General features: G+C 34.6%; 1 long non-coding RNA gene across 1 annotated transcript in view; it reads left to right on the plus strand.

The window, feature by feature from the left end:
- LOC144377194 (uncharacterized) overlaps positions 1-22,234 on the plus strand; it is a 196,153-nt gene extending 173,919 nt beyond the window's left edge. Inside the window, exons 6-8 of the long non-coding RNA XR_013437895.1 lie at positions 2,179-2,281; positions 3,156-3,261; positions 18,854-22,234. This is a non-coding gene — a long non-coding RNA (uncharacterized LOC144377194). The remainder of the gene's footprint in view (positions 1-2,178; positions 2,282-3,155; positions 3,262-18,853) is intronic.
- The last annotated feature ends 392 nt before the right edge of the window (positions 22,235-22,626 follow it).

Consider the following 22,626-nt stretch of genomic DNA (forward strand, 5'->3'; position numbering starts at 1 on the left):
GCAGCACAATTTATAATAACCAAACTATGGAACTATCCTAGGTTTCCATCAACATGTGAATGGATAATGTATGGTATATACACACAATGCAATTTTATTCAGCCACAAAGAAGAATGAAATCGTAGCATATTCAGGAAAATGATTGGGATTGGAGAGCATTATGCTAAATGAAATAAGCCAAACTCAGAAAGTCAAGGAACATATATTTTCTTTCATATGTAGAAGTTAGAAAGAAAGAGAGGTGGGTCGCATAAAAATTGAAGAAAGGCCAGAGAGCAAAGATAAAAAGGAATAAGGGGAGGGAAGAGGGGAGGAAAAGGAAATGTACTGAGGATTGTAATTGACCAAATTATATTATTGTATTACTTGCATGTACTAATATGTAGCAATGAATTCTATAGTTATGTATAATTAAAATGCACTAATAAAAAATAGAAAATATTGGAAATGAGAAAATAAAAAGAAAAAAATTAAAAATATTCTACTTTGCCTTATAAGTCAATGTTCTTTGAAACCATGATTTTTCATAGTTGTATAAATTTCAATATATGCTATACTCTAATATATTCAGGCCCCTATTGTTGGAAATTTTGGTTATTAAGACTATTTGCTATTATCTATGGTAAATACTCCATAAATTACAAGTTTAAAAACCAAACCAAACAAAAAAGCAAATCCCCAACTGCCCTCATAGTTCTCTGGTAGTCACAAAGTCTCTTCCTAAGCTATTTTGCTGTCACCCAAATGTGCCATGTCCTCCCTGGACTTTGCCTGGGTGCAACAGGGTTGCATCCAGACACCCAGCAGCCAGCAGGGTCTGGGCTGCACAGGCTGCAGCCATCAGGTCATCCAGGTGAGGAGAGGGGAGGTTTGTGGTGCTTTAAGCCCTGGGTCTGGGATCTGCAGGTCTGAGACGTTGCCCGACCTGTCCAGCCTGTGGTGCAGGGAGCAGCTGGTCTAGTTTTCTCACTGTACACCTCCCATTTCACTTTAATATACCCATTTTTATTTTTTATTTGTAATTTCATTCTCCTGAAAGATTTATTATCTGTCTCTTTACAGAAAATGTTTGTCTATCTCTGGATCAGAACATTCATATATCAGGTCACTATTTCTGTCTTTGGATTTAAATCTGCTATCCTGAGAGCTGTCTTCTTCCTTCCTTCCTTCCTTCCTTCCTTCCTTCCTTCCTTCCTTCCTTCCTTCCTTCCTTCCTTCCTTCCTTCCTTTCTCCTTACCCTTATATTGGGTTAATTAAACATTTAAAAATTAGTTAATTTAATCTCCATTATTATTTTATTATTTATGTCTCTTTTAAGAAAAAATGTTTAGTGGTTGCACCAAGTGTTGCAGTATTTTTTATAAATAGTTTTTATGCTGTACTTTTTAGGACTAATAAGATAAAAGTCTGTATATGTACAGTACATGTGCAATGTCCTGTTTCAAAACTTTTCCATCCATGGTTGGTTGAATTCTCAGCTGCAGAACCAACGAATACAAAAGACTGGCACTATTTAACCTAACACAATCTCCTTTTTATCCTAAGGACATCTGCTTTGTTTTTCCAAATCGTTCTATTTTATTTGCTGAAATGCTAAAGTGTTTTAAGTCTTGGCCTGGAATATTTGAGAGCCATTTCTCCTCAAACACCTTTTAAAGCTTAGCATCACACATGAGGAATTAACACAGTTTATAGTCTATATGACTTGGATTCAATTTTGAAACACCAGACTTCAGAATTCCTGTATAGACATTACTCTGGTCTTCCAAATTAGAATTCACAAATGTGCTGTTATTCTCTCAGTCTGAGATTTATTGCCTTTATTGTTTTTGAGGTTCTTTCAGTTCTACTCAGCAAATTTTATTGAATATAAGATAATCTGCAACAGGGTCTTCATAACAAAGCAAAGAGACCTTCTTAACAAGGTTCACATGGAAAATAGGAAGTTCATTTCTCCATGAGTGACAGTTTATTCTTGATCACTTGAACTTCTGGCTACATTTCCTTTTGTCTTCTCAGGTATTTATCATGTCCTTCCTAGAATTAGACTACTAAAGTCTTAGGACATTGAAAAAATAAATAAATAAAATAAAGACATTGTGTCCAACTACAAACAAAATGTTTTTTAGAAAAGTATCCAGTCTACAACTCATGCTTGTAATTTATTTTATTACAGAGAAGAAGTGCCTTAGTAACACATTGGGGACTTCAGAAGAAAATCTCCACCCCACTCACAGGAGCTCCTAGGTGTAGGATTGAAGAAGTCTTTACAACTAAAGGTAAGAAAACATTTTCAAAGTGGAGCAGGTGAGGGAGAGTGGTGACATTTATTCTTGAGTGCAGAAACTTCTAAAGTCTGTGTGTAAACTGAGAGTACAGGGTAGGAGTTGTTTTTAGAAGAGGAAGTAAATTTTCAGGATGAAACATTTTAGAAAGCATTAATCAAGCACCTGGATTTTATTTATCTACTTATTATGATGCCAAGGATCAAACCCAAGGCCTTGTGCATGTTAGGCACTCTACCACTGAGCAATGCCCTCAGCCCAAGCAATCTGATTTTAAATCACAAGTTGAAATTCCAGATCAAAGACAAATTATATAAATTGAAAAGACTGATAAAGCTTGAAATAATTTTAAAAGGAAGTAATAAACATGAATTTTAAAATAATTATTTTCAAGGTTAATGGGTGCTAGAAAGTCTCCAAGTAAAACAAGAAAATGGAGCAAATTAACAGACAGGGATTGAGGAAGGTGAATGATCAATTTACATAAGAAGGCCACTGAGCTAATATAAATCTCAGGGTCAATATTTATTCAAGTTCTTCGACTTGATGTTCCAAGCAAGAGAATAGGAGGCATGTGAGATGACACATACGCTGGAGGCTTCCCCTTAACCATGAGCATCCCTGCACCCTTTAGGTGCTTAGCTGCTCAGTTCCTTAGAGTCCATGGTGGGCTGCGTGGAATAACTTTCCTGGGCAAAGTACAAGCTGATCACCATGAACAGCTGCTGGGGGACAGCAAGGGCAGCTGCGGGGGGCCAAGGTTTACCTCTGAGAGGAAATCATCTGAGGAGGCACAGGCACTTCGGGTGTTTCCACGCTTTTCTTTCTGTTTTGTTGCATTGTGTGTTTGTTTTGTTGTCTCTTGTAGGGTCCTGATCATGAAAACAACTGTGACCAATCGGAAGTCACTGTGGCTACTGCTGCTTATATTAGCCTTCTTGATCACTTTTACAGTTCTCCAAAAGTCCACAAAGGTAGGAATTGCTTGCTTTCAGTGTTTGCAAAAGTATATTTTTATTTGATACCTCCCCTGTTCTAGGAAAGTCCAGACTTCAAGACCTGTAAAACGTAGTAGGGGAGTTTCAAAGGCGTGCACACTTTTTAAGAAACAGAGTGACTGAAAATCATTAAGCAGCATTTGAGAGGGTAACACTGTGTGTTTTTACACACAGACCCTGTTTTTTCACTTTCTTTTACAGAACATCTGAAGAACAAAATATGTTTATTTTCATATAGTAAAATTTATCTGCCTTTTTACTTTGAAGAGAAATATTTCCACATTCCAACATTAGATTACTTGTCTAAATAATCTACTGAAATTTTAAATGTTGCTTTTGAAAATCTAAAATCAGCATATTATAGCAATACAGCCACCTCAATGTTTATAGCAGCATTGTTCACAATAGTCAAATTTTGGAATTAACCCAGATGTTCATCAGCAGATGAATGGACTAAGAAAATGTGTACATAGACATAATGGAGTCTTATTCAGCCATAAAGAAGAATGAAATAATGGTATTTGCCATTGTGTGGTATTGGAACAAGGAAACTGTCAGTAAATCGATGGAAATAGAGAAAAATCATGCTAAGTGAAACAGGCCAGGCTTAGAAAATCAAGGTGGAATGTTTTCTCTCATATGTGATATCTAGAGCAAAGCATAGGAAAGAAGATGATTTGGAAGGAGATGGGATACCAGAAAGACACAGAAAATCAGTGGAGTAGAAGAAGGAGGTCAAGAGTGAGGAAGGAAGGGAAAGAGGAAGATAAATAAAATGAATTGAATAAAATCATTTTAGATTCTTAAATAGAGGAGCCAAAGGGAAATTCACTTTTATGTATATGTAGAAGAAAGGAAGTTTAGTTGAGTAGTGGAGGGAGATTAGGGAGAGGGAGGAAGGAAGGAAGAAAAGGGTGTCTGGGAATTGAAATCAAATTGCTTGCATGTGTGATTTGTCTAAGTGAACCCACCTACTATGTATAATTATGAAGCTCTAATAAAAAATCTTACTTTTGACATTTAACCTTTCAATTCATGTGCTTTGTCTTGTTTTTGTTTCTTTCTGTGGTTCTTTTATTTCCATATAGATAGCCACCTCCTTTTATTTAATGTAGTCCTTTCTTTCTAGGGCCTGCCACCTCATATCTCAAGGGTGGTCTACCAAGTGAAGGTCCCTTTTGGGGCTCTTGTTCTGTTCCATTGACCACTTTGTCTTCCTTGTGCCAACACTACATTGTTATTTCTGACAGAGCTTCAAAATTAGTCTTGAAAGCTTGCAGGTCACATTACCATTGTTTGTTTCACTTCAGAAGATTTGGCCCCATCGTAGCTCTTCACTCTTCCTTGCACATTTTGGAGTCAGCCTATCAAATCTGAAGAAAAACCTTGGTTAAATTCTATAAGCATGACCTCAACTTACATAAGTCCAGTTGGAAAAGCTGACGTTTATATTTTTCTGTTGAGCAACATTAGATATCTATTTATTTACATCATCTTCAAGTGTTTCAGTAAATCTTACAGTTTCTGCCTACAGGTCTTGCACATTTTCCGTTAGGTTTATTCCTAGGTACCTTATAATTACATGTTGCTATAATATTTTGTCTGTATATGCTGTTCTTTTTAAAGTGAGAGTTTCTAATTGCTTATTGATGGTATAGAGGAGCACCATTGACTGTTGCATATTGAACAATAAAATTTTAACTTTCCAGGATCTCTACTTGATACATTAATGCCACCAGCATCTCTTTGAGGATGGAAAGTATATTTGTATTATGGCTGCCATCTTTTCCAGAACACTTACCTGCCTTGGAGCTATGATTTACTTTCTTAATTTAATCTCATCTTGATTTAATCTCATTTTTTCTGGAGATTTTACATTAGTTCTGGTTCAATTAAGGAATTTCTGTTTTCCCAGAAATAGATTTGTGAAGTTCTTTTCTGTGTTTTATAGGATTTTTATGGCAAAATATTGAGACCTCAATATGTGCTTAGTCTTTCATCTTAAATCAGACTTTGCTTATTTCATTTCTACCAAAAATTTTAGCACAGAAAATAATTCTATCATTCTAAAAATCATTTATTATTTTTATTTAAATTTGCAATCATATATAATTATTTGATAATGTGGTGTGATGGCTCAAATACATTACTATGAAAACATTATTTAGATCCTCTGAGTCCTTGCCCATTTTTATCATATAGTTCATGTAGCAATTACTGAGACGATTATTAAGTTGCTAATTTTGATTGTGGATTTTTCCATTTTCCCCTTTAATTTGTCAAAGTTTGCTTCATTTATAGGTACATGTGTGTATAAGTGTACACACATGTATGATTGCTATGGTTTCTGATAAAATGATTCTTCTATCAGGATGAAATAGTCATCTTTATTTCTAGTGATACTCTTTGTCCCCAAAACTAATAATATTGGGTTTTTGTATGCTTATATAGTCAATCGCTGTCTGTATGAAATATGAAATGTAACTTTCAACCTATAGGTATCCTATAGATTAGTGGTGTTCCTTGTAGACAGCAAATGGTTGGCTCTTTCTTTTTTTGTTTCTGCCTTTTAGTGAGGCAGGTAGTCCACCTACATCCAATGTAATTATTAAAATGAGAGGATTTAGATTGAACACTTTTGTTATTTAGTTTCTGCTTGGTCCTTCTACTTTTTTTGTTCCCTCTGCTTTTCTTTTCCTGCTGTATTTTGGGTCTTTAACTTTAATTTATTAAATAAGTATGAGTGCTTTAAAGAAATAGAAACAGTCTTTTATATTTATCTATATTTCCTGCTTCTAGTGCTGAGGTTCTGAGTTTCCTACAGCCTAAAGAACTTCAGTCAGAACTTAGAATGCAAGTCCTGTGCTGCCCATTCTTCAAGGTATCAACTGCCCTCCCATCCCTATCTGCTTGTGCTCATTCTCCACTGTTTTTAGAGAGTTGATTTTTAAAATATATATTTTGTGGGGGATTATTATTAGTGTCTACAGGAGAAATGGTCCAGTACATACTACTCTGCCTTTATTAGAAATCCTGATAAATGATTAATAGTAATTATTCATCCTATTTTATTATTTGATATGCCAAGATATTCTTGACCAAAAAATCTTTAGTTATCAAGTAATAGAGACTGTAATAATGAATATTTAGCATGTGCCAGTATCTTTCCTAATGCTTCACATGTTATTCCATCAATCTTCACAGTAAATACATAAGCTGTTTATTTTGTATGCCCTGATACTCAAATGATAAAACTGAATCAAGAGAGGTTAAGAACTTGACCAAAACTGCATAGTTAGATAGTGAAAAAGCTAAGCTTTCATCAAAGGCAAATGTCTCTAAAAAGGAGCTATCTACTGTTGTGAGCATACGGTAAGACTAGAATTCTCATGCACTGCTGGTCTGGATGTAAAATGGAACAATTTTATTTTTAACAATTCCCGGTATGTATCAAATCCTTTAACAAAGTTCACCATTTTACTAGTTATTTTATTTCTGAGATTCTTTGTAATTTCTTGAATTGCAAAGAATGACTTGTAATAAGAGTCATTCTTCATAGAATTAAATATATGATAAGAACCGTAAGCAATATATATCCAAAAAGATAAGAATGAATAAAATATTAAGCTATACCTGTAGGCTGGAATAATAAAGGACTTTGACATAAAGTTGAGAGATTTTGATGTCATTGCTTAAAAGTCAAAATTTAATGATGAATATTTATTTGCTCTCAGGCAAAGTGGTACACAAGGAATGAGAAGTTCAGCAAAATTTCAACAGTAATTATCAATGGTTGGCATGATTTGGGGCTGATTTTATTTCTTATACACTTTTCACATTCTCTTTATTCTTAATAATATGTTGGTATTATTTATAATTAGAAAATAAACATTCTATAACTCTGTTTTTCAGTATCTCCTATGTTAGAAAAAATAATCTGAAAAAACACTAAGGATAACATAGAATGTTCAATCAAAATATAAAAGATGAAATAGAAATAATGATATTATACGTAAAAGCCCCATGCATGTAAACATTTTCTTTCTTATTTTCAAATGTATATTTACTTGACAAATAAAAATTATATGTATTGTGCATGATTTGAAATATGAATACATTATGAAATAACTAAATCAAGCTAATTAACATTAGGATATTATTATTATTATTATTATTATTATTATTATTTGGTGCTGGTGGTGTTATTTCAAATCTACTCTCTAAGAAATTTTTTATTGTGTTTTGTTTTGTTGGGGTATTTTGGGGAGAGGGGCATTGGTGGTACCTTGGAACAAACCCAGAGCCTCATACATGATAGGCAAGCACTCCATACCTGACCTACATCTCCAGCCTCAGCAATTTTTAAGAATGCAAATGCATTGCTATTTTTCGTCACTATGTTAGACAATATATTTGAACTTATTCTTGAACTTATTTCTCCTAAGTGAAAATTTGTGACCAACATATTTTGCACTCATATCTACAAATCATTCTCCAGACCAATGTCAAGGAGCTTTTCTCCTCTGTTTTCTTTTAGTGGTTTTTCAGTTTCAGGTGTTACATTTAACTTTTTAATTCCTTTTGGGTTGATTTCTGTACAAAGTGTGATGTAAGGGTATAATTACATTATTCTGCATGTGGATATCCAGTTGTCCCAAAGCTATTTTTAAAGAAACTGTTTTTTTCCCATTGTATATTCTTGATACTTTTTTAAAAAGTCAAAGGACTGGAAATACATATATTTATTTATGGGCTCTCTGCTGTGTTCTGATGGTCAATGAATTTGTTTTACAACAGTACCATGTGGTTTTGATTAGTAGACTTTGTAGTGTATTTTGAAATCAAGTACTGTGACCTCTAGCTTTGGTTATTCAGGGTCTTGAGAGTCCATGTAAATTTTAGGATTATTTTTTTCTATTTCTATGAAAAATATCATTTGTATTTTGATAGAATTTGCATTGAATCTGTAGATTGCTTTGGATAGTATGGATGTTTTAACACTATTAATACTTCCAATCCATGAACATAGAGTATCTTTTCATTTTTTTGTGCCTTCATCAGTTTCTTCATCAATGTTTAGTAACTCTCAGTGTACAGGTCTTTCACATCCTTGGATAAATTTATTTCTAAATATTTTTATCTTATCTTTTTTGGGGGACAGCTACTGTAAATGAGATATTTTCTTGATTTTTTTTCAGAAAATTCATTGTTAGTTACAGAAATATCACTTATTTCTGTGTGCTGATTTTGTATCCTGTAACCTACTAAAGTTGTTTATTTAAAAAGGTTTTTTTGGCAGAATCTTTAAGATTTTCTATTTAAAAGATTATGTATTTGAAAACAAGAATGACATAACTTCCTCCCTTCTAACTTGGATGCCTTGTGTGTGTCTCTCTTGCCTAATGCTCTGACTATATCTTCCGGTACCATGTTGACCAGAAGTGGTAAAAGTGTTCCCTGATGTTAGAGGAAAAACTTTCAACTATTCAGTATAGAGTGTGTTAGCTGTGAACTTGTCATATATAGCCTTTATTGTGTTGAGGTACATTGTTTCATTCCAAACTCATTGAGAGTGTTGTCTTGAAAAGATGTTAAATCCAAAAAAAGCAGGAGATGGAGGAAGAAGGATTTCAAGTTGGAGGCAAGCCTCAGCCACATAACAAGACACAATCTAGAAATAAAAAAAGAATAGGAATGCATCTTACTGATAGCACCCTTACATTCAATCCCCAACACACACAAAGATGTTAATAGATTTTTCTGCATCTAAGGAGATGGTCATGTGGTTTTTGCCCTTCATTGTGTTAATCACATTTATAGATTTACCTGCAGAATCGTCCTTGAATCACTGGAAGTGATCCCACTAGATCCTAGAGTTCCTGCTGAATTTAGTTTGCTATTTTAGGTTAAGGATATTTGCATTTATGTTTATTGGGAATATTGGCCTGTAGTTTTCTTTTTATTTTAACTGATATTTTTGGCATTTTAAAAATTTTAATTTGATATATATGACAACATAATGCATTTTCCATTGTATATTCTTGATACCTTTTGAATTGTTAGAACTCATATTACACATACATACTGTAATTTTTCATATCTCTGGTTGTGCACAATGTAGACTCACATACTTCATGTTATCATACATGTACATAGGGTAATGATAACCATCGAATTCCAGCGTCTTTCCTCCCGCTATGTCCCTTCCCTTTTCCTCTCTCTCCTTTTCCTCTTTGCCTTATCTAGAAGTCAATTAATCCTCCCATCTGGCCCTCTGCAGCATATTATGAATCAGCATCCTTCAATCAGAGAAATCATTCAGCATTTGGGTTTTGGGGATTGGATAATTTCACTTAGCATTATATTCTCCAGCTCCATCCATTTACCTGCAAATGCCATGATTTTATTCTCTTAATGCTGAATACTATTACATTGTGTATATATACCATATTTTCTTTATCCATTCATCTACTGAAGGGCATCTAGGTTATTGTGAATTTTTCTGCTATAAACATTGACATGGCTATGTCTCTGTAGGATGCTATTTTTAATTCCTTTGGGTATAGATGAAGGAGTGGGATAGCTGAGTCAAATGGTAGATCCATTCCCAGTTTTCCAAGGATTCTCCATACTGCTTTCCATATTGGCAGCACCAATTTGCAGTCCCACCAGCAATGTATGAGTGTACCTTTCTCCTAACATTGCCGGCAAACTTATTGTTGTTTGCTGCCATTCTGATTGTAGTGAGATGAAATTTTAAATAGTTTTGATTTGCATTTCTCTAATTCCTAGAGATGTTGAACATTTTTTCATATATTTGTTGATTGATTGTATATCCTCTTCTGAGAAGTGTCTGTTCAGTTCCTTGGCCTGTTTATTGATTGGGTTTTGTTTTGTTTTGTTTTGTTTTTGTGTGTGTGTGTTTAGTTTTTTGAGTTCTTTATATACCCTAGAGATTAGTGCTCTATCTGATGTGCAAGTGGTAAAAATTTGCTCCCAAGATGTAGGCTCTCTATTCACCTCACTGATTGATTCTTTTGCTGAGAAGAAGCTTTTTAGTTTGAATCCATTCCATTTCTTGATTTGTGGTTTTAATTCTTGAACTACTGGAGTCTTATAAAGGAAGCTGGGGACTAATGTGACATGATTTAGATTTGGCCCTACTTTTTCTTCTAATATATGCAGTTTCTCTGGTTTAATTTCTAGATCCTTGATCCAGTTTTGAGTTTGTGCATGGTGAGAGATAGGGGTTTAATTTCATTTTGTTGCATATGGATTTCCATTTTTTCCAGCACCATTTGTTGAAGAGGCTATCTTTTCTCCAATGTATATTTTTTGGTGCCTTTGTCAAATATAAGATAACTGTAATTATGTGGGTTAGTCTCTATGTCCTCTATTCAGTACTATTTTTCTACAGGTCTATTTTGGTGCAAATACCATGCTGTTTTGTTACTATTGCTCTGTAGTATAGTTTAAGGTCTGGTATAGTGATGCCAACTGCTTCACTCTTCCTGCTAAGGATTGCTTTAGCTATTCTGGGTCTCTTATTTTTTCAGATGAATTTCATGACTGCTTTTTCTTTCTATAAGAAATGCCATTAGGATTTTGATTGAAACTGCATTAAATCTGTATAGTGCTTTTAGTAGTATGGTCATTTTGATAATATTAATTCTGCCTATCCAAGAACAAGGTAGATCTTTCCATCTTCTAAGGTCTTCTTTAATTTCTTTCTTTAGCATTCTGTAGTTTTTATTGTAGAGGTATTTTACCTCTCTCATTTATTCCAAAGTATTTTTATGCTATTATAATTGGGGTAGTTTTCCTCAATTACATTTCAGAGAATTTATCACTTATATACAAAATTTCTTTGATTTATGGGTATTGATTTTGTATCCTGCTCCCATGCTGAATTCACTTTCTAGTTTTAGAAGTTTTCTGTTGGATTTTTTTTTTTTGGTCTTCTAGGTATAAAATCATATTGTCAGCAAATAGTGCTAATTTGAGTTTTTCTTTACCTATCCATATCCCTTTAATTTCTTTCATCTGTCTAATTGCTCTGGCTAGTATTTCAAAAACTATGTTAAACAGAAATGGTGAAAGAGGTCATCCCTGCCTTGTTCCAGTTTTTAGAGGGAATGCTTTTAATTTTCCCTCTATTTAGAATTATGTTGGCCTGGGGCTTAACATAGATAACCTTTATGATTCTGAGATATGTTACTGTTTTCCCTATTTTTCTAGTGTTTTGAACATGAAAGGGGTGATGTATTTTGTCAAATGCTTTTTCTCCATCTGTTGAGATGATCATATGGTTTTTATCTTTAAGTCTATTGATGTGATGAATTACATTTATTGATTTCCATGTGTTGAACCAATCTTGCATCCCTGAGGTGAATGCCACTTGATCATGGTGCACTGTCTTTTTGATATGCTTTTGTATTCGATTGACCAGAATTTTATTGAGAATTTTTTGCTTCTATGTTCATTAGAGATATTGGTCTAAAGTTTTCTTTTTTTGATCTGTCTTTGAATGGTTTTGGAATCAGGGTGATACTGGCCTCATAGAATGAGTTTGGAAATGCTGCATCTTTTTCTATTTCTGAAATAAATTGAAGAGTATTGGTATTAGTTCCTCTTCAAAGGTCTTATAGAACTCAGTTGTGTATTCATCTGGTCCTGGGCTTTTTTTAGTTGGTAGGTTTCTGATGGCATCTTCTATTTCATCACTTGAAATTGGTCTGTTAAAATTATGTATATCATCCTGATACAATTTGGGCAAATTATATGACTCCTGAAATTTGTGGATGCCTTTGATATTTTCTATTTTATTGGAGTAAAAAGTTTTCAAAATAATTTCTAATTATCTTCTGTATTTCTGTAGTGTCTGTTGTGATATTTCCATTTTTATTAGTATGTTAGTGTTTTGAGTTTTCCCTCTCATTCACTTCATTAGTATGGCTAAGGATCTGTCAATTTTATTTATTTATTCAAAAAACCAGCTTTTTGTTAGGTCAGTTTTTTCAATTGTTTCTTTTGTTTCAATTTCATTGATTTCAGCTCTGATTTTAATCATTTCCTGTCTTTTGTTGCTTTTGGTATTGATTTGTTCTTCTTTTTTTTCTAGGGCTTTGAGATGTAGTGTTAAGTCATTTATTTGTTGACTTTTTCTTCTTTTAAGAAATGAACTCCGTGCAATGACTTGCCTCTTAGAACTGCTTTTGTAGTGTCCCAGAGATTTCAATATCTTGTATCTGTGTTCTTATTCACTTCTAAAAACTTTTTAATCTTCTCCTTGATATCTTCTGTAACCCACTGTTCATTCAGTAGCATATTATTTAGTCGTCAGGTGTTGGAGTGGATTTTATTTCTTATTTTATAATTGATTTCTAATTTTATTCCATTATAATCTGATAGAATACAGGGTAGTATCTCTACTTCTTTACATTTGCTAATAGTTGCTTTGTGGAATAGTATATGGTCTATTTTAGAGATGGATCCATGTGCTGCTGAAAAGTTCTGTCCTTGAAGGTTAGAATATTTAATATATGTCAGTTAAGTCTAAGTTATTGATTGTATTATTGAATTCTATAGTTTCTTTGTTCAGCTTTTGTTTGGAAGATCTCTCTAGTGATGAAAGAGGTGTGTGAAAGTCATTCAAAATTATTGTATTGTGGTCTATTTGACACTTGAACTTGATAAGAGTTTGTTTGATGAACATAGATGCTCCATTGTTTGGGGCATATATATTTGTGGTTGTTTAGTCTTGTTGGTGTATGGTTCCCTTGACCAGTATGTAGTGTCCTTCTTTATCCTCTTTTGACAGGCTTTAGTTTGTCTACTTTATTTGATATGAGGTGGAAACTCCTTCTTGCTTCTGCAGTCCATGTGACTGGTATGATTTTCCCCAACCCTTCACCTTCAGTTTATGAATGTCTTTTTCTATGAGATGTCTCTCTTGAAGGCAGCATACTTTGGGGGTCTTTTTTAATCCAATCTGCTATTATATGTTTTTTGATTGGTGAGTTTAAGCTATTAACATTGAGGGTTATATTAAGACATGATTTGTTTTCCCAGCCATTTTTGTTTATTTTTGGTATTTGATGTGACTTGGTTTCTCCTCTGATTATATTTCCTTTAGTGTAATTCCTCCCTCTGCTGATTTTCTTCATTGTTTTTATTTCCTCTCCTTGGAATATTTTGCTGAGGATGTTATGGAGTGCAGGCTTTCTCACTGTAAATTCTTTTAACTTTTGTTTATCATGGAAGGTTTTTATTTCATCATTTAACCTAAAGCTTAGTTTTGCTAGATATAAGATTCTTGGTTGGCATCCATTTTCTTTCAGAGCTTGGTATATGTTCCACAATCTCCTGGCTTTCAGGGTCTGGGTTGAAAAATCTGCTGAGATACAAATTGGTGTCCCCCTATTGATTCCTGTCTCTTGCAACTTTTAAAATTCTATCCTTATTCTGTATGCTCTAATTTTCATTATAATGTGCCTTGGTGTAGATCTGTAATTTTGTACATTTGGTGTCCTGTGAGCCTCTTTTATTTGGTTTTCCAATTCGTTCTTCATGCTTGGAAATTTTCTGATATTATCTCATTGAAGAGATTGTGCATTCCTTTGGTCTGAAACTCTCTGCCTTCCTCTATCCCAACAACTCTTAGATTTGGTTTTTTGATTCTGTCCCATAATTCTTGGACATTCTGTTCATGGTTTCCAACTATCTTCACTGAGTGATCAACTTTATTTTCCAGATAGTATATTTCATCCTCATTATCTGATGTTCTTTTTTCCAAGTGATCTAGTCTGTTGCTTATGCTTTCTATTGAGTTTTTTATTTTATTTATTGTATACTTAATTTCAAGGGTTTCTAACTTTTTTTAGATTATTTCTTTCTTAAAGTAATCTTTTGTTACCTGTATTTTCTCTCTTTTCTCATTATTGGAATGTTCAATTTTGGCCTGTATTTGCTCATTTTGGTCATTCTTTAATTCACAGATCATTTTAATTATAAACCTTCTGAACTTTTTCTCTGACATTTCATCAACTTCACTGTCCTTAGGTTCTGTTATTACAGTGTACTGGTTTGTTTGGGACACTTTTCTCCCTTGTTTTTTCATGTTGTCTATGTGTCTTCCTTTCTTGAAGTATGCATCTGAGATGTTACAGTTTCTTCCCTATATTCTTGTAGTACCTGTGCAAATTGTCTGTACCTCACCTTGATGTTGGCCTTCCAGCCCTGCTGGTGTCCCTTAATGGATGCTATTGCATCCTGTTGTCTTGGACCTAAGTAAGTTGGAGTGGGTGGATCTGAGCTGCTGGACTTGACCTCTGGTGGTAGTCCACTAGTAGGAAGGGGCGGTCTTGCACCAAAGGCTAGGCTCTGATAGTGTCTGCTCTTCCAGGGGAGGGGTGATCCAGGCCTAATAAAATCCTGGATCCTGTGTGGGCTGTAATGAGCTGTCTGAGCTGGATCTCGGCTCTTGAGGTAGTGCACTGGTCTGAAGGGGTGGACCTACAACAGAAGCTAGGCTCTGGTGAGTGTGTGCTCCACTGGGTAAGGGGTGGACCCAGCCTGCTGTGCACCTGGGTATCACAGAGGCTGGTGTGGGTGGATCTGGGCTGATACTTTGGCCTTTTTAAGAAAGTTTCTATTGCCTGCTTTTTTTCATGTTTGTGGATCACACTGTCTTGTGTCTTTGCATGTCTGATCATTTTTTTATGAAAAATGAATATTTCAGAAAACACTTAAGCAACTTATGCACTAGTGTCCACCATGTAAAATTTAATGTTTTTGTTGTTTACTGTTTTTTTTAATTGATTTGACCAGATGATTTTGTAAACCCTACTTCTGTATAGAATATCTCATGTTGTTTCTCAGGTGTAGCCTTTGGCACATATACAATCATCTTGAAATAACAGTGGTTTTATAATGTTTCTCTTTGACCATTGCTTGCCCTTATTTGTTAAGCTGTCTAACTACGGGTATGACACCCAGCAATTAATGTTAGCCTCCATTAATTACTGACTGGTTGCTTCAATCTTCCCTCCAATGTTCTGGGACATAAATTACTCCACAGTCGAATCCAATTAAATACAAGCCCTTTTGCATGGGCTCCCCTTTGCAACAGGCATTTGAGGTTTGTTCCAATACCAGAGGGCCCTGGTTAGATGTCTGCATGATTTCCTCTGGTAAACTATTGGCCTGTGGTTTTTATTATTGCTCTTAAGAAGCTACCAGTCACCTCTGATTACTTAAATAATTATCTCTATTAATTTTTGAGAGTTTCTTTAGGATCAAACTCCCCTCATTATGTTCTAAGTAAAGACACTTCTCTTGGGAAGACCTTTGCAACATTCTGTGTTTATGTCCTGCCTTTTAACCTGAGCTAAACCTCTGATGCTGTTCCAAAACTCAAGACAGGGACAGTGGCCCATTTATTCTTAGTTCTTCTTGGGCTTTTTTTTTTCTTCCTCATACAGAAAGCTGATTTGGGGACTAATTAGGGCCCTATCCTCTCAGAGTGTCATACGTGGAATAGAGCTTCTGTAAAATGGAACAGTCGATTTGGAGGACAACCTGGCAGTTTCTCAAAAGGGTGAATATTGTTATAAACAAAGCAATTCTGCTCCTAAGCATAGAGATGTGAAACTTATGAACACACAAAAATTTGTACACAAATATTTATATAGCAGCATTATTCAGAGTTTCCAACATGTGGAAACAACCTGAATGCCTATTGACTAATAAATAAATAAAATATGGTATATCTTCCTAGTGAAATAATATCTAAAAATAAACAGGAATAAAATACTGATTCATGCTGCCACATGGATAAACCCTCAAAAATGTGCTAAGTGAAAAAAGTCAGACGAAAAAGGCCAATTTAAAATGGTTACATTTATATAAAATAAACAGAATAGGTCTAGAGACAAAAAGCAGATTAACGGTTGCCTAGGGCTGGAGGTGGAAACAAGAAGTGACTGCGTATGGGTATGAGGGATCTTTGGGGGATGATAGAAATATTCTAAAATTGGTAATAGTTTCACAATTAAATAAGTTTAGTAAGTCAGTGAATTGTGATCAATATGTACTTTGGGAGAATAAGGCAGTATTTAGTAAATCAATATGGAAGATGACTGGTTATGAAAAATGAAACAAGTTCATCTGCAAATATTCTCAGAACCATTAATATAATAATTAATATATTTCTCAAAATTAGAATGTTAGGGTGCAGAATGTTTCTGATCTTATTTTACAGTGAATTCCTTTGTCCACAGAGCATAGAGTTCAGTGCATCCAGGTTTCCATAGAATATTCTTTGGAAAATGTTACTGTAGTCATTGGAATTAATGAACATTCTTGATTTTATCTTTATTAAACAACTCCCCCAAAATACCTTAGATATAGTCATATACTATTTAACTGAGGTTAGAATTTAAGCCAAGTCCATTCTGAGAATGGTGTCCAGGAAAGGATCATGTAAGTGTTGTGTAGTTAAATATGACAGTGAAGAATCCACATTGGTTTTTTTTAATAGTATTATAAAAACTTTTATGTAGAAGATTACGAACAATAGTATTATGTGGAATTAGGAGATTCTCCAGGGTCATATATCTCATTTATATATTTCCTTTAACAATAATTTAAATCAAAATGCCTAGAAATTTGTTAGTAATAATCAAGGACAAAGAAGCTCACAGACCATGATGAACTAGGATGGCTCCATATAGGTAATGAGTATCAGATGTTTCAGCATGAGTGTGAAGATATACACTTGTGTGGGATTCACTGTGATGTTTTTACATATATACATAGAAAAATTATTTCAGATTCATTCCACATTCATTCCACTTTCAGCAGAAAGCAGGGCTGTTACCAATAGTGTTGCTTTCAAATAATGAAATCTCCACACTCTTTAATGAACATCCTGGCTTTAAGGGTCATTTTATTCTGCTAGTACCCATAATAACTCTATACCCTCCCTTCCTTCCTTTTTTCCTTTTCTTCCTTTTTCTAATTCAATCTGTTCTTTTTTCAGTAAGCATGCTGATACTTTTGGTGATCAAAGAAAGCACAATATTTTGGTTTATTCATTATATGTTAAACACCTGAATACCTCATGTAAGAACAATTAGAAAATATTTTTAAAATAGTCTACTATTGACAAACAAGAATTAATTGTATATACTGAAGAGTTAAGTGTAATAATTCCACATGTGCACACAGAGTATACTTATCAAGTCCAACCACCATTTATCTACCCCTCTCCGTTTCCATTAACTACTATTCCACAGTCAGGTCAACTTTTTTTTTTCATTTTTTGCTTCAACATATGACAGAACATGTAGTACTTGTCTTTTTTATGTCTGGCTTACATTATCAATATAATGCCCCACAAAATGGAGGTAATCCTTCAGTGATTACCTCCATTTTGTGGGGCTTTTTTTTTGTTCTTTTTAGTTATACAAGACAGTAGAATCCATTTTGATATAACTATTTAAGCATGAACTATATCTTATTCTAGATAAGATCTCATTCTGGTAGATGAACACTTGGGTGGGATTCGCTGTGATGTTTTTAAATATGTACATAGAAAAAATTATTTCAGATTCATTCCACTTTCATTTTCCTATGCCTTTTCCTTTCCTTTATTGCTCTTTTAATATTAGATAAACAAAAATATACTGAATATCTATTTGCCTCCACCCCCTTATTGTGGATTAGCTTCCACATATCAGAGAGAACATTCAAACTTTGGTCTGGGGGAACTGGCTTATTCCACTTAGTAGATTGCCAGTTCAATACATTTACTGGCAAACGTCATAATTTCCTTCTCTTTTATGGCTGAGTAATACTCCATTGTGTGTATATACCACATTTTCTTTATCCATTCATCTGTTGAAGGGTACCTAGGTTGGCTCCTTAGCTTAGTCGTTGTGAATTAGGATGTTGTAAATGCTGTAAATGTTGATGTGGCTTCATCACTGTAGTATGGTGATTTTAACTCCTTAGGATATATACTGATATATAACTAGGTCAAATGGTAGTTCCATTCCAAGTTTTTTGAGAAATCTCCATACTGCTTTTCAAAATTGTCACAATAATTTGCAGTCCAACCAGGAATGTATGGTATACCTTTCACCCCACATCCCTGCCAACATTTATTGTTATTTGTATTCTTGATTTTTGCCATTCTGCCTGAAATAAGTTGAAATTTCAGTGTAGTTTTAATTTGCATTTCTTAATTGCCAGAAGTGGAACATTTTTAAAAATATTTGTTGACCATTTGTATTTCTTTTTCTGTAGAGCATTTGTTCAGTTCCTTTGCCCATTTTTTGAGTGGCTTTTTTCTCTCTTTCTTTTTTTGGGGGGTTTTAAGTTTTTTTTTTTTTTTGAGTTCTTCATGTATCCTTGAAAATAGTATTCTATCTAATGTACTGGTGGCAATGTTTTTCTCCCATGCTATAGGCTCTCTCTTCAAAGTCTTGATTGTTTACTGTGAAGAAGTTTTTGAGGTGGATGCCATCCCATTTATTGATCACTGATTTTACTTCTTGTGCTTTAGGAGTCTCATTAAAGAAGTCAGTTCTAACCTGATATGTTGGAGTTTGGAGCCAATCCTCTTCAAATCATTCCATGAAATAGAAAAGAAGATCTCTTCCAAACACATTCTATGAAGCTAGTATTACCCTGATACCAAATCCAGACAAAGATACATCAAGGAAAGAAAACATCAGACCAATATCCTTGATGAACATAGATGCAAGAATTCTCAATAAAACACTGGCAATTGCATACAAAAACATGTTAAAAAGATAGTGCACCATGATCAAGTGGCTTTCATTCCAGATATGTAAGCTTGCTTCAAGTTCCAAAATCAATAAGTGTGTATCATCTTCTTCTCAAATTAGATACAGAAATACAGAACACAAGCATAAGAAGATTATTTTACTTTGTCTAGTCTCCCTATCTCCATACTCTAATGGGAATGATGCTTCATAACTTTCCAAGTTTATAAGAATTAAATGAGAAGATGAATGAAAAACTCAAGTGCAATTTTGGTATATATTGAGAAAATAATTCATTTTTCAAGGATTTCCAATAAATAGTTTGTTGTCCTTCAGGCTGAATTCTGAATAAGATGAGAGATTAGAAAATACTAAGCAAATGAAAAAGGTATTAGGGTTCTCCAGAAAGACAGAACCAACTACACACACACACACACACACACACACACACACACACACACACACATAATTGTTCCTTGATTTATAAGGGGGATTGGTTCTAGGACTTCCTATAAATACTGAAATTCATAGATGTTCAAGTGCCTTATATATAATGGTGCAGACTTCGTGTATAACCTGTGAACATGCTCCCATATACTTTAAATGATCTCTAGATTACACAGGCTAACAATGCAATGGAAATGTTTATAAATAGTTATTACATTGTACCATAAATGGTGACAAGAATAAAGGCAAGGAAAACAGTGTACAAATTTAGTATGATTTTTGTTTTAAATATTTTTGATTTGCAGTTGATTCAACCCAAGAATGTAAACCTTGCAAATATAATGGTTGAATGAGAGAGAATTTAGGGGACCCAATCATGCAAATGGGTCCAAAATGGGTTGTCTGCAAGCTGGAGAACTTGGTATACCTACAGCATGACATAGTACAGGTCTGAAATGCCTCAGTATGAGAGACCCCCAGATCCCCTAACCCAGAATGGACCACGTGAGACACTGGATGCAATCAGCAGGAGGGTTTATTCTCACACAGGCGCCCATGGGTGCACAGCAAAACCTCAGCTGGAGCTTCGGTGACTGGCACACCCGGGCTCGGGGGTACAGAGTTTTTATAGGAAGCAGGGGGCAAGGTTTCAGCCTAGCACAGTAACAGTTATTCTATTAGTTTATCTAAGTTCCTCTAGGTCCAGCCCCTTAGGTCACCTGGGGGGTAAACTTGTTTTTTCCACTTTATGTTCTCAGAAAAGAAACCCATAAATTGCATCCTATTCTTTTAGTTCCTGTTTTTACTCTATTTGCTCAAGCTTGGCCTTCCCAGGATTATCTATATGGAACATCTGGTGGTGGCATTGTATAGAGCTTGGAGTGTTACGTGCAGCTGGGAAGTGCTATGTGCAGCATGTGGGGTTTTAACATGGGGGTTGTACATGGGAACATCCTGTAGGGCACAGGGGTTAGAATTCCTAACATTGGGTTTGGGGCCCTGTAGTCCTTCAAGTATAGGAAAGCTGATGGTGAAATTCTCAGTCCAAGGCTGAAGGCCTGAGAACCTTGGGGGAAGCTGGGTGAAAGAGTTCAAGTCCAAAACTGGAAAGCCTGGAGTTCTCATGTTCAAAGACAATAGTAGAACAGCAATGTCCTAGCTCCAAGAGACAGAGAGGGAGGCAGAGAGAGAAAGAGGAACTTGTCTTCTCTCTCCCATTGTCCTATATTATTAGCTCCTAGATGACTGGAATATGACCCCACACATTGAAGTGTGACTCACTCACACTAATCTTTGGAAATACCCTTACAGACATGTACAAAAATAATGGTTTATCAGTTCTTAGGTATTCCTTAATTCACTCAACTTGACATCTAAAATTAACTATCCTTTAAAAAGAGAGAACTAATCCCCCAAAATTTACTATTACTCACTCAAAAAAAATCACGAAGTAGGACTGAAGACAGTAGAAAGCAGGAAATAATAAAGATCACAGCAGTAAAAAATTAAACAGATCCTAGAAAAGAAATAGAAAGACCAAAAAAATTAAGATTTTTTTAAAAAGTCAAATAAACTTGATAAATGTTCATTGGAAAAAGAATTCAAATAAAATAAGAATGAAAAAGGAAACAGTACAACTGATATCATAGAAACATAATGGATCATAAAATATTATAGTCAATTTTATGCCACCAAGTTGGATTACTTCTATTAAATGGATGAACTCCTGGAAACATCCAAACTACTACCCATACTGAAGCATGGAGAAGTAGAAAGTCTAGTTAGATCTATAATGAAGAGATTGAACTAGTAAACAAAAATCCCCCCCAAAGAAAAAGGTCCAGGTCTCAATGGCTACATTGCTGAATTCTATCAAACACTGAAGAAGAAATAATGTAAAACCTTCTCAAAGCCTTTCAAAATATTGATGAAGGGGGAATACTTCCAAGAGCATTTTATGAGGCCAGCGTTTTACTTCTAAAGCCAGACAAGGACATACAAGGAAAAAATTATAGGCCAGTATCCATGTTGAACATAGAATAGACCTCAACAAAATACTGAGTACAACAGCACATTAAAAGGATGCGTCACCATGATGAAGTGGAATTTATCTAGAGAGAAAAGTTTAGTTGCACATACACAGAGCAATGGATGTAAGGCAGCACATTAACAGAATAAAGGGTGAAAAACATCAGACACAGAAAAAATATTCACTAAATTCAGCATCCTTTTATGATCAAGACTCTTAACAAGTCAGGTTAAGAAGGAATGTACCTCAATACAATGAAAGTTGTAAACTTTCCTTCTAAGCTCAGGAACAAGAGAAGGATGCCCACTCTTGTTGAGAGCCACGGGCAAGACGGGATGGTGCCTGGCATTTTGCCAGAAGGAGTGGTTGGGCAGTGATGCCAGCGACCATTGGGATGATGGTGATTAAGTTAATCTGTGTATAATTATTAAGATAATGACTGATTGCTGTAGCTGGATGATGCTAAATTGAAACAGGCTGTGTATTCGGTTGTGTATATAACCCTCTTCTGTCCGGCAATAAGGTGGCTCCTGCTTCCTAGGGTGTCCACTGCTTTTGAGTTCTCGTTGAGTTCCTGTTGAGTTCCCGTTGAGTTCCCGTTGGTTCTCTCGGAATTTCCAGGGAGTTCTAGAGAGTTCCTGTTGGGTTCGGGTAATAAAGTAGTTCCTGTTTGAACCTACAAGTGGCTTGCGACCGCCCAGTTATTTCGTGCCCAGCCAGACTGCGGCACACTCTGACCACTTCATATAACACTGCTGGAAGTCCTTGGCTGAGCAAATTGGACAGGAAAAAGAAATGTCATCTAAATCAGAAAGGAAGAAGTTATTATTATTATTATTATTATTATTATTATTATTATCTCATTATTCTAATGAGACAATCTTACATGTCAAAAACCCTAAAGACTCCATCAAAAAAACTGTTAGAACTAATAAACAAATTCAGTAATGTTGTAAGATATAATATTAACATACAAAAATTAGTAGAGTATCTATACACTGATAATAAGCTATCTGAAAATAATCCCACTATTATAGAATGAAAAAAATAATTCAGAATAAATTTCTCTGAGTA

The sequence above is a fragment of the Ictidomys tridecemlineatus genome, chromosome 4 (assembly GCF_052094955.1).
Source record: "Ictidomys tridecemlineatus isolate mIctTri1 chromosome 4, mIctTri1.hap1, whole genome shotgun sequence".
NCBI lineage: Eukaryota > Metazoa > Chordata > Mammalia > Rodentia > Sciuridae > Ictidomys > Ictidomys tridecemlineatus.